General features: G+C 37.4%; 1 long non-coding RNA gene across 2 annotated transcripts in view; it reads right to left on the reverse strand.

Moving 5' to 3' along the window:
- Window positions 1-10,161, reverse strand: part of LOC129349856 (uncharacterized) — a 15,349-nt gene extending 5,188 nt beyond the window's left edge. Inside the window, exons 1-3 of one of the 2 annotated variants that reach the window (XR_008603021.1) lie at window positions 9,791-10,161; window positions 8,566-8,714; window positions 5,142-5,433 (exon numbers count right to left, since the gene is read on the reverse strand). This is a non-coding gene — a long non-coding RNA (uncharacterized LOC129349856). Of the gene's footprint in view, window positions 1-4,979; window positions 5,434-8,565; window positions 8,715-9,790 lie in introns of those variants that run through there. The other variant, XR_008603020.1, reaches the window with a different exon arrangement.
- Window positions 10,162-10,701: the final 540 nt, after the last annotated feature.

Below are 10,701 nucleotides of genomic sequence, written 5' to 3' on the forward strand. Positions count from 1 at the left end.
TACCCGCCTAACCCCCTGGAAACCAGTGTTTGTCCTGTTTTTGTGTAGCTCTTCGGCGACCCTAGACAGCCGGGTCATAATGTTTTTTGAGCAACACACCATACTATGACGTTTTTACAATGATGTTCTACTATGAAACCAATTTGACATGTTCAGGCGTTTCTTTGTGTGAAAACTCAGAGATTTCAGGGATCAGAAGGTGGTTTTCAACTTTCTTTGTTTACTTTCTGCTTCAACTTTAAACTAAATTTCCTTCACTAACCCAGCCCTCTGGACTTCCAGTAAGCTGTGTTCCTATTGGCTGTCCAGGTGGCTGCTTGGTGTTATCAGGAACACCTGAGCAGCTCAGTGTCTTCCTGCTTTATTTAGCTGCAGTCAAACATTTCCTCTGTTTCTCTTCACCAGTGAACCGGGTTTGGCTCCGTTGCATTAGTTTGTTCTTTAGGCGTTGGCTTGCAGCTTCCAGCAGTAAAATAGGCTTTAATGTGTTTCTTGGTGTGTTTTAGGGGCTTTGTACTGGATAGTTGTCTTGGTAAATGAGGTTCTTTAGCCACAGTTAGCACATGGTGCTAATGTGTGCAGTGATTAGCGGATTTGGTGCAGCTGAGTTGTGTCTTTATCTTGGCTGTAGTGAGTCTTCAGAGGTTTTTGGTCAGACACATTCTGTATTCTTGTTTGTGAACCAACGTTGGTTGTCCAGAAGGTAAGAGTTCCTGTCCTGATTCTCTGGTCTCAGAGGTTCTCTGGTAGGCTGCAGTAGACTTTAGCGTTTGGGTTGTGTTAGTTTGGTTTTTGTATGGTTTCATTTGGACGACTATCTTGAGGCCCCTCCATGTGGTTTAGTGAGGTTTTCTGGAACAGTTCTACAAAGCAACCTGCAGCAGAAGAGACTTTGAGAGTTTTTAGGAAGTTCTGGAGACCAGACTTTAGAGCAGCAGAAACATTTGTCAGCAGTTTGAGCAGGAGAATGTGATCTTCAGAGTAGAAATGAGACACAAACCTTGTTGACCCGTGTGGTGAGGTCCTGTACCAAGAGTTTGAGCAGGTTGTGAAGAATCTGTAGTTCTTTGGTCTGAAAGCACAAGAAGAGTCGACTCATTAAAGGAGAAAACAGGAGATATTGTTGGTTCTTCTGTCGCTCTGCAGTTTCCTTAGACTGAATATCAAGTTTATATTTTAAATGATTTCCCATGTGAGCCCAAGAAGACTTCAATAAACTCCCTCCATCCCCTGGACACAACATATTTTATTACCATGTTAAATATATATATTTTTTTAAAAAATGTTTTTGAGTTTAATCATAGTTTTTTCTCTTTGCTTGTTTAGTTTTGTCATCTGTGTGAAAGGTGCTAAAGAAATAAAGCTGAATTGATAAACTGAATAATTGACTAACTCATGATTGTGACAACAGAAGTATTTTCATTGTGATTTAAGGGTTTATTTCATTTTTAAGGTTGGGGTTAAAGTCTTGACAGAAAAAGAAGATTAAAGAAATAAACTACATAACAAAAAGCAAATAAATCAAAGGAAAAAACTTAATACAATAAAACTTTTAAAAAGTTTTATTATTAAAAAGATTTAAGAAATTTAAGATGTAATTTTCTAGTTAAACATTTAATTTTTTAATTAAACGTTTTGTCTTTTTAAAGGTTTAATAATCTAATTAAATGTTTTGCATTTTTTAAAAAAATGTTTAATATTCTTCTTGTTTAATTGTATTTTTAAATGTTTAATTATGGAAAATATTTTATCTGTAATTTTTAATATTTGTATTTTAAAAATTTTGTTTAATTTCATAATGACATGTATCTTGTTGAATTATCTCATTCAATATTTTGTCTGTTTAATATCATTTAATTTTATTTAATGTTTAACTCTATTCAAAAGACACCAGTTAGACTTTAGAAGATCAAATTCAACAGAAGAGACAAAACGATCAAAAAGCATAAACAGATAAAGGTCTAAAACCGTTTTCTAGTCTGAAACGAAAACATCAAGTTGTTTCTTCAAACATTTCCTCTCTCTATGTTCTTGGTTTGATTGTGGACAGATTTACTAAGAACTAATTTCAGAAAACTGCTTTCCAGATAAAGTCTACTAGTAGTTGAAGGCATTTATCAAACTAATGTTACCTTCTGATCTCCACAAACTTTACTGTTCAGTGAAGAGAATCAAAGTTTGTTGAGGATTTCTAAAAAACCCACAGGTGAAGGTCTGAGAAGAACTCAGATGGATGGTCTAAATGTGAAATCAAGACTCATGGTCACAAGTTTTAAGGCTTCTGATAATCAGAAAGTTCAAACTAACAGAGAAGTACTGAGAAACTTTTAAAATTTCAGTCCTCAGACTGTCTGAAGGTTCAAACTAACAGAGAAGTACTGAGAAACCTTTAAAACTTCAGCCCTCAGACTGTCGAAAGGTTCAAACTAACAGACAACTACTCAGGGACTGAGAAGATATCAGTCCTTGGACTGTCTGAAAGTTAAATCTAACAGAGAACGACTGTGGGACTTAGAAAATTTCAGCCCTCAGACTGTGTGAAAGCTCAGGTCCTGAGGACTCGGGAGGTGTGGAGGCTTTGGAAAGTCTTGGAACTGAGGGTTCAACCCTCCAGCACAAAGGCTGAAGTCCAACCTCCTGAGAAAAACGGTCGAGTCGAGACTCGAGTTAAAAAAAAAACTCGAAAACGACAAAAAATAGATGATAAATGCGCAAAAAAAAGAAAAATTAGTATCTGAGCGAGTAGCTCAGGGGGATAAGAAGAGGACTACCAACTGGAAGGTCGCCGGTTCAAGACCCACCACTGGCAATTTTCTTTCTTTGTCTTTGTCAGGATTTTGATAAAACTTAAGAAGGGTCTGGTCTTGAACCAGCGACCTGCAGCTCCATAGGCAAATCCTTAACTCACTGAGCTACAGATCAGATAAATAGAAATAATTTCGTCGTCCCTTTGACATCGTAGTTCCTGAAGTGACCACATGGGTGGAGCCAAGGCGGAGTCTGGGTGGAGCCGGGGCGGAGAGTAGGCGGGGAGGTGGGTGGTGGCCTCCCCCCTCTACTCCCCCACCTCCCCCCACTGCCCACCACACCTTCCCCCGCCCGACGAGTTCTTCGAGTCTCCACGAGTTCTTCGAGTCTCGACAGGTTTTCCCGAGTTTCTGGAGTTTCCACCAGGTCGGAGGCAGAACAAGTTGTCATGAAGAGGTGTTGAAGTCGGTCACGATGGACTGACTTTTTACAGCGACTAGAAGGAAGACGACTAGAAGAGCAGGTCTTTAACCAGCATCCATAAAATCCATGGAGTCGCTCCAGAGAAATCAAGGGAGGTCAACTTTTATCAACCTCCATCCAGATGTTCAACTTCTTTATATCTTTACTTTGAGATTTTTAGCACCACAAACCTTTAGTATCACACTTTATTATCATTTATTAGGACTTTAATGGAATCCACCAGCAGATTTACTTTTTGTTGACAAACTTTATTCTTGTCATCGTGGGACTGCAGTATTTAAAACTGTTCCTTCTATTTGACCTCATGTTTATTAGTTTTAGTGGAGAAAGTTATTTTAATTGTCGATTAGGCTCTTAAAAAACAAATAATAAATTGGATTAGTCAAGAGGTTTACATTTCTTCCTTTGTCATATTTTAAATATGACAAAAAATATAAAAAATAAGCGTCTTGAGACAATTTGACCTGGAACTGGCATTATATAAATAAAATTGAATTAAAATTGCATGTATCTTGTAATGTGGGAGTAATTCAACTATATATGTTGGAAAACACATTTTCTTTGTCCATTAATCTGTTGATTGTTTTCTCCAGTAATTCATTTCTTGTTTTAGTTTATAAAATGTTGATGATGCAGGAATCAGGCAGTTTTTCACTTTTTATCTTAGAAAGATAGTTGATAATGTGTGAATTATTGCAGCTTGTGAAGCGTAAAAGGTTTTAATCTTTGGGGCTGAGTGTCAACAAACATTTAGAAACCAACATCAACAAAACACTCAACAAAGATTTGAACATCATTAAAAGGAAATCCAACTTTTGCATGACAATGTCTAATTAAAGGACATTTATTTCCCACGTAAATGTGTGATATTCATCCTCTGGAGCTTTCTCTTCACATCGTCTTCCACCTGGACTGGTTTGGTGGGGAGCATGTGCAACAAACATTTGAAAAACTGCACTTTAACATCAATGAATGACACTGAAGTTTAATATCTACATAAATGAGCCTGAGTCTGGATGTGTTGCTCTGTCATTAACTCCTAAGTTTCGGGAAAGTTCTAACAAAAGAGGACAGTTCCGATAAGACTTGAGAATGAGCTTATTTTGAGCTTCAGCACCTCTAGCAAGTTATTTTAACAACAAGCAACCCAAGAGATCCAGAAGTTGGAGAGAGTTAGCTTTAGCTGAGCCAAAGAACATGTGGGACGCTAACCTAGCAAACATTTTAGACTTTCCTCTGTGAATTTTGAGAAATAATTTACTATTTAATGACAGCTACACATCTTAACTCAGTCTCATTAAAACAGACTCTAATTCAGTGTCATCCATCCATATTAAAGTGCAGTTACCCAAAATGTTTGTTGCATGAGCTCCAACAAAACCTGTCCAGGTAGAAGGCCACTTTGACAAACAGGAAGTGGACGATTCCAAGCAGATTTATAGAAGGGGGAACCGGACTGTACTAAGTGTGGTCGAGTATAGAGGGGTGTTTTGTGGGTTTTTAAGGCTGATAATGATTATTAGTGAGACATTTGGAGTCCATATTCATTTGCAGTAAATGAAAGTATTTAAAATCTTGGAATTAAACTTAGAAGAACACAAACTCTAACAGGAATCTTTGTTGATACGTTTTTGTTTTGTTTACAGATGTTAAGTTAAAGGGAGTTTTATTCATGACGTATAACCAATCAAATCACTCCAGAAGACAGAGCGACCACAGGTAGATAAAGGTTCAGAGCCAAAGTAGCGCCATTTTTAAATGTATTTATTACCGTAAATCAGTAAAAAATAAAATACTGATAATCAGTAAATCAGTCAGCCCACAATTACTACAATTCTACAATGTATGTCTCTTTCCTTTGACTTGTTATTTGTACAATATACGATGTATATGATGGTGTTTTTTCATACCGAAGGCTATACTGGGCCACTACACTCCTCCTCTGTTGTTTTCTGGATTGTACTCAGCTGCATGCCTTCGTCCATCCGGCCTCCGTTGACTCGTCCAGCCTGCCGTCTCTGGAGCTGAAGCTGGATTGGAACAGACCAAAGTACAGTCCAATCACGATGCCAGCTGCCTCTCAAAAGGCTCCTTCATCTGGCAGGTGGCGGCACTTCTTCTGAGGGGAAGCTGAGCTGGCCTGGCAGAACTTTGGAGATGTGTTCCAGTGGTTGGTGGATGTGTGGGGAGATAGAGAAGGACCTTTGAATTGTTCAGAAAGGAAAACAGGAAACCCATTGGTAGTTTTAGTTTAGGGTGCTACTGCTGTGTGTTTTTGGGCTTGAAGAGGTGAACAGGAAGAGTTTTTTTTTTCGTACTGATTATGTTTTACTTTGTTTCTGGTTGGAATGCCCATCAATGTCAACATGAAGTTCACTTTTAGTTCTGTTTATTTTTATTTTACTAACACCCATTTGCTTTTAACCCCCTCACATGTTGTGTTGTTGTAAACTTCCTCTTTCAAACAAATACTCGTCTAACCCTCTGGAAACCAGCGTTTGGACTGTTTTTGTGTTGCTCCTCACCTACTTCAGACAGCCAGGACAAAACAACGTTTTGTGGACCAAAGGCTATACTATGATGTTTTTAGAGCAACATGCTAAACTATGACGTTTTTAGAGCGACATGCTATACTATGACATTTTTAGAGCGACATGCTATACTATGACGTTTTTAGAGCGACATGCTATACTATGACGTTTTAAGAGCGACATGCTATACTATGACGTTTTTAAGAGCGACATGCTATACTATGACGTTTTTAGAGCGACATGCTATACTATGACGTTTTAAGAGCGACATGCTATACTATGATGTTTTTTGGACGACATGCTAAATGATGACGTTTTTTGACCAAAGGCTATACTATGACGTTTTTAGAGCGACATGCTATACTATGACGTTTTTTGGGCGACATACTATACTATGACGTTTTTTGAGCAACATGCTATACTATGATGTTTTTTGGGCGACATGCTATACTATGACGTTTTTTGGATGACATGCTATACTATAACGTTTTTAGAGCGACATGCCATACTATGATGTTTTTTGGGCGACATGCTATACTATGACGTTTTTAGAGCGACATGCTATACTATGACGTTTTTTGGGTGACATGCTATACTATGACGTTTTTAGAGCGACAGCTATACTATGACGTTTTCTGGGTGACATGCTATACTATGACGTTTTTAGAGCGACATGCTATACTGTCACGTTTCAAGACCGACATGCTATACTATGACATTTCAAGAGCGACATGCTATACGATGACATTTTTAGAGTGACATGCTATATTATGATGTTATTAGAGCGACATGCTATAGTATGACTTTTTTAGAGCGACATGCTATACTATGACGTTTCAAGAGCGACATGCTATACTATGACGTTTTTTGGATGACATGCTATACGATGACGTTTTTAGAGCGACGTGCTATACTATGAGATTTTTAGAGCGACATGCTATAGTATGACTTTTTTAGAGCGACATGCTATACTATGACGTTTCAAGAGCGATATGCTATACTATGACGTTTTTTGGACGACATGCTATACGATGACGTTTTTTGGGCGACATGCTATACTATGATGTTTTTAGAGCGACATGCCATACTATGATGTTTTTTGGGTGACATGCTATACTATGACGTTTTCTGGGTGACATGCTATACTATGACGTTTTCTGGGTGACATGCTATACTATGACGTTTTCTGGGTGACATGCTATACTATGACGTTTTTAGAGCGACATGCAATACTATGACGTTTTTAGAGCGACATGCTATACTATGATGTTTTTTGGGCCACATGCTATACTATGTTTTTTGGACGACATGCTAAATGATGACGTTTTTTGAGCCACGTGCTATACTATGACATTTTTTGAGTGATAGATTATACGATGACGTTTTTAGAGCGACATGCTATACGATGACATTTTCTGGGTGACATGCTATACTATGACGTTTTCAGTGCGACAGCTATACTATGACGTTTTCTGGGTGACATGCTATACTATGACGTTTTTAGAGCGACATGCTATACTATGATGTTTTTAGAGCGACAAGCTATACTATGACGTTTTTAGAGCGACATGCTATACTATGACGTTTTTTGGACCAAAGGCTGTACTATGTTTTTAGAGTGACATGCTATACTGTCACGTTTCAAGACCGACATGCTATACTGACATTTCAAGAGCGACATGCTATACGATGACATTTTTAGAGCGACATGCTATATTATGATGTTATTAGAGCGACATGCTATACTATGACGTTTCAAGAGCGACATGCTATACTATGACGTTTTTTGGATGACATGCTATACGATGACGTTTTTTGAGCAACATGCTATATTATGATGTTATTAGAGCGACATGCTATAGTATGACTTTTTTAGAGCGACATGCTATGCTATGATGTTCTTTGGATGACATGCTATACTATGACGGTTTTTGGACCAAAGGCTATACTATGTTTTTAGAGTGACATGCTATACTATTACGTTATTAGAGCGACATACTATACTGTCACGTTTCAAGACCGACATGCTATACGATGACGTTTTTTGGACGACATGCTATACTGTGACGTTTCAAGAGTGACATGCTATACTAGGACGTTTCAAGAGCGACATGCTATACTATGACGTTTCAAGAGCGACATGCTATACGATGACATTTTTAGAGCGACATGCTATACTATCACGTTTTTAGAGCGACATGCTATACTATCACGTTTTTTGGACCAAAGGCCATACTATGACGTTTTTAGAGCGACATGCTATACTATGACGTTTGTCAACACTCTATACTATAGGCTTTTTAAATTGACATATTACTATGAAGTTTTTTTTTGTTTTACTTTTGTTTTTTAGCAACATATAAGAATTTGAACAGTTTTAAAAATTACTATACTTTTACTTGAGCAATGAAATATTATTCTATGGCATTTTTTAGACGACATATTATACTCTGATGTTTTCTTGAAGAACATACTATTTTGACAATATACTGCACTATGACATTTTTTGAACCACATATCATACTTTACAATTTTAGGCAACACCCTATCATTTTGCACTTTTTGAACCACATAATAATCAGTTGGGTTTTTTTGCTGACATGCTATACTATGAACTACAGGCCATACTATGTTATTCTTGAAAAGTATACTATACTTTGACATTTTCTGAACTACATCCTATACTATGGCGTTATACACAGAGTGCTTTGGTTACATGTTGATTTATAATCTAGATTTTTTTTCTGTTTTGTTTTTTGATGGGATTACCACAGACCTGACCGTGAACACCGTTGACACCCACCTGAGGGAGACGCTGCCTAAGATCTCAAGGCTGCTTGGTCGTGGTCTTTCTGGTCCTGCTCCAGAACGCCTTCATCAGCTACGTCTTCTTTTGAAGAGGCCCTCAGATGCTGCAATCTCTGACCTTAAGGAGGAATTGCTACTTTCACTCTGTAACGAGACGGTGGTTATTTTAAAGACCCAGCTCCTGGCGGCTTTGAGTGAAAGTTTAACACCCATCAAAACGGAACTACAGACAGTTAAATCTGAGGTGTCGGTCAGTATTTCAAACATCAAGTCCGACCCGGCTGCCCTAAAGCACGCTGTGGGTGAAACGTAAAAATAAAAATAAAAAAATAAATGTGACGAATGTGAGCAGCAGCAGACTGTGAGCAGCGGAACAGATGTGATCAGAAAGAAGTCATTTTCTTTTTTCTTTTCTTTCTGGTTGACTTGATGCTGTCAGATGCAGATGGAGCTGATTCTGATCTTTCAGGATAAAAAGCTGCTTTTCCTTCACAGACTTTTCAGGAAATTACTCTCTCAGGTTTTCTCTGCTATTTATATTTTTATTATCTGTGATTATTTCATTATTTCTTTATTATAAAAGTAAAGTTTGAGGCATAAAGACTCATTTAGTTATTTTATTCCTGAAATCTTTGACGTAGCAGAACTAAACTTCCATTTTCCTTCTTGTACTTCTGATACTAGAACTAAACGTATCTTCAACACGGATCATCTGCTTTTAATGAATCAGCAGCAGCATCACAACAACAAATGAGACAATTTTCAACAAATTAATGAAACTGATGTCATTTAAAACTATCAGTCTGTTTTAGTGTCAAATTAAAGCTGATTACTGACAACTAGAACATTAACGTTACTGTTTTAATCACATTTAAGTTTCCTGAACGTTACATTAATGTCAACCAGCCACAGTTTTATGAACTCAATAAACCACATTACAGGAACACAACACACTTCAGCTGTTTACATGAAACTCAACACAAACATCGTTAGCTTAATGCTACGTTAGCTTTAATCAGGCTACGACTGAACAGCTAGCTCGGTTAGTATTGCTAACATTAAAGCTAATATTTACTATGCTAACTTTCTTCTCTGGTCAACACACACTGAAACAAACTCCACCAACATCTGGAGTGCATGGCACACATTACATCTGACACTAAAGCTGCATATAAAGTGCATTAAAAGCGGCACCGATACGAAAATAAACATTTACTTACCGAACTATTAGAGTCCTTTCAGTGTCTGCTGGTAGAATCAGCCGAAGGTAGAAAATTGGTTAAAACAAGCCAACGGGCAGAAAAACTGTCTGTGGAAAATGTTCTGCTGCTCCACCGATAAATAAACCAACAGTTATTATATCAGAATTAATCCAAACGAGGAGAGCAGAGTCTCTGCTGTCTCCTCCATAGAACCTGTCAATCATTCCAGACCGGACTGTCAATCAAGTAGTCCCGCCCCCTGGCTTCGCAAAACTTTAACGCTCTATAAAAAAAATCAATATTGATTTATTTTAAGATCGGCCACCTGATCTCTCATTCTGACCATGAAAACTCACGAAAAAAAATGTATGTACAGTCAATGCACCGTACTCTGTTTGGCTCCACACTTGCTGATGACCACTTCCGGTCTCAGAAAATGAAAAAACGGACCTTTTTTCGTTTCTGTCTCTTACTGATTTTACTTTCTTGTTATTCTAAATATAAAGCGAAAATCAAAGCATTTTTTAAAAAAAAAATCGTATATCCCTTTTTGATAATGAAAAGGAAAAACGCCTTGTATTTCAATTTTAATTTCTGTATTTTAAAACGAAAATCAAATAACCACTCGTTTTTTGTTTTTCACTACCCGTTTCAGAACAGAAAATCCAATTACCAGATCCTTACACGGACCTCAGAAGTATCAACATCCTTTTCCAAAGTCGCAGCATCACATTGCAAAAAAAATATTCCAAGTGCATCTTGCATTTAAAATTCTATTTCAGAAAAAGTACACAAATATTCCACTGAAGCAAAGACAAACTTCATGTGATGTTAAATGTTATGTGTATTATTTTGAGTCATGCATAAACGTATCAGTAGCATTTTGAAGTTGTAAAGGTAGTTAGATAAACTTCATTTGAGCTACTTTC

Source organism: Amphiprion ocellaris, chromosome 10 (genome assembly GCF_022539595.1).
Source record: "Amphiprion ocellaris isolate individual 3 ecotype Okinawa chromosome 10, ASM2253959v1, whole genome shotgun sequence".
NCBI classification, from domain to species: Eukaryota; Metazoa; Chordata; class Actinopteri; family Pomacentridae; genus Amphiprion; species Amphiprion ocellaris.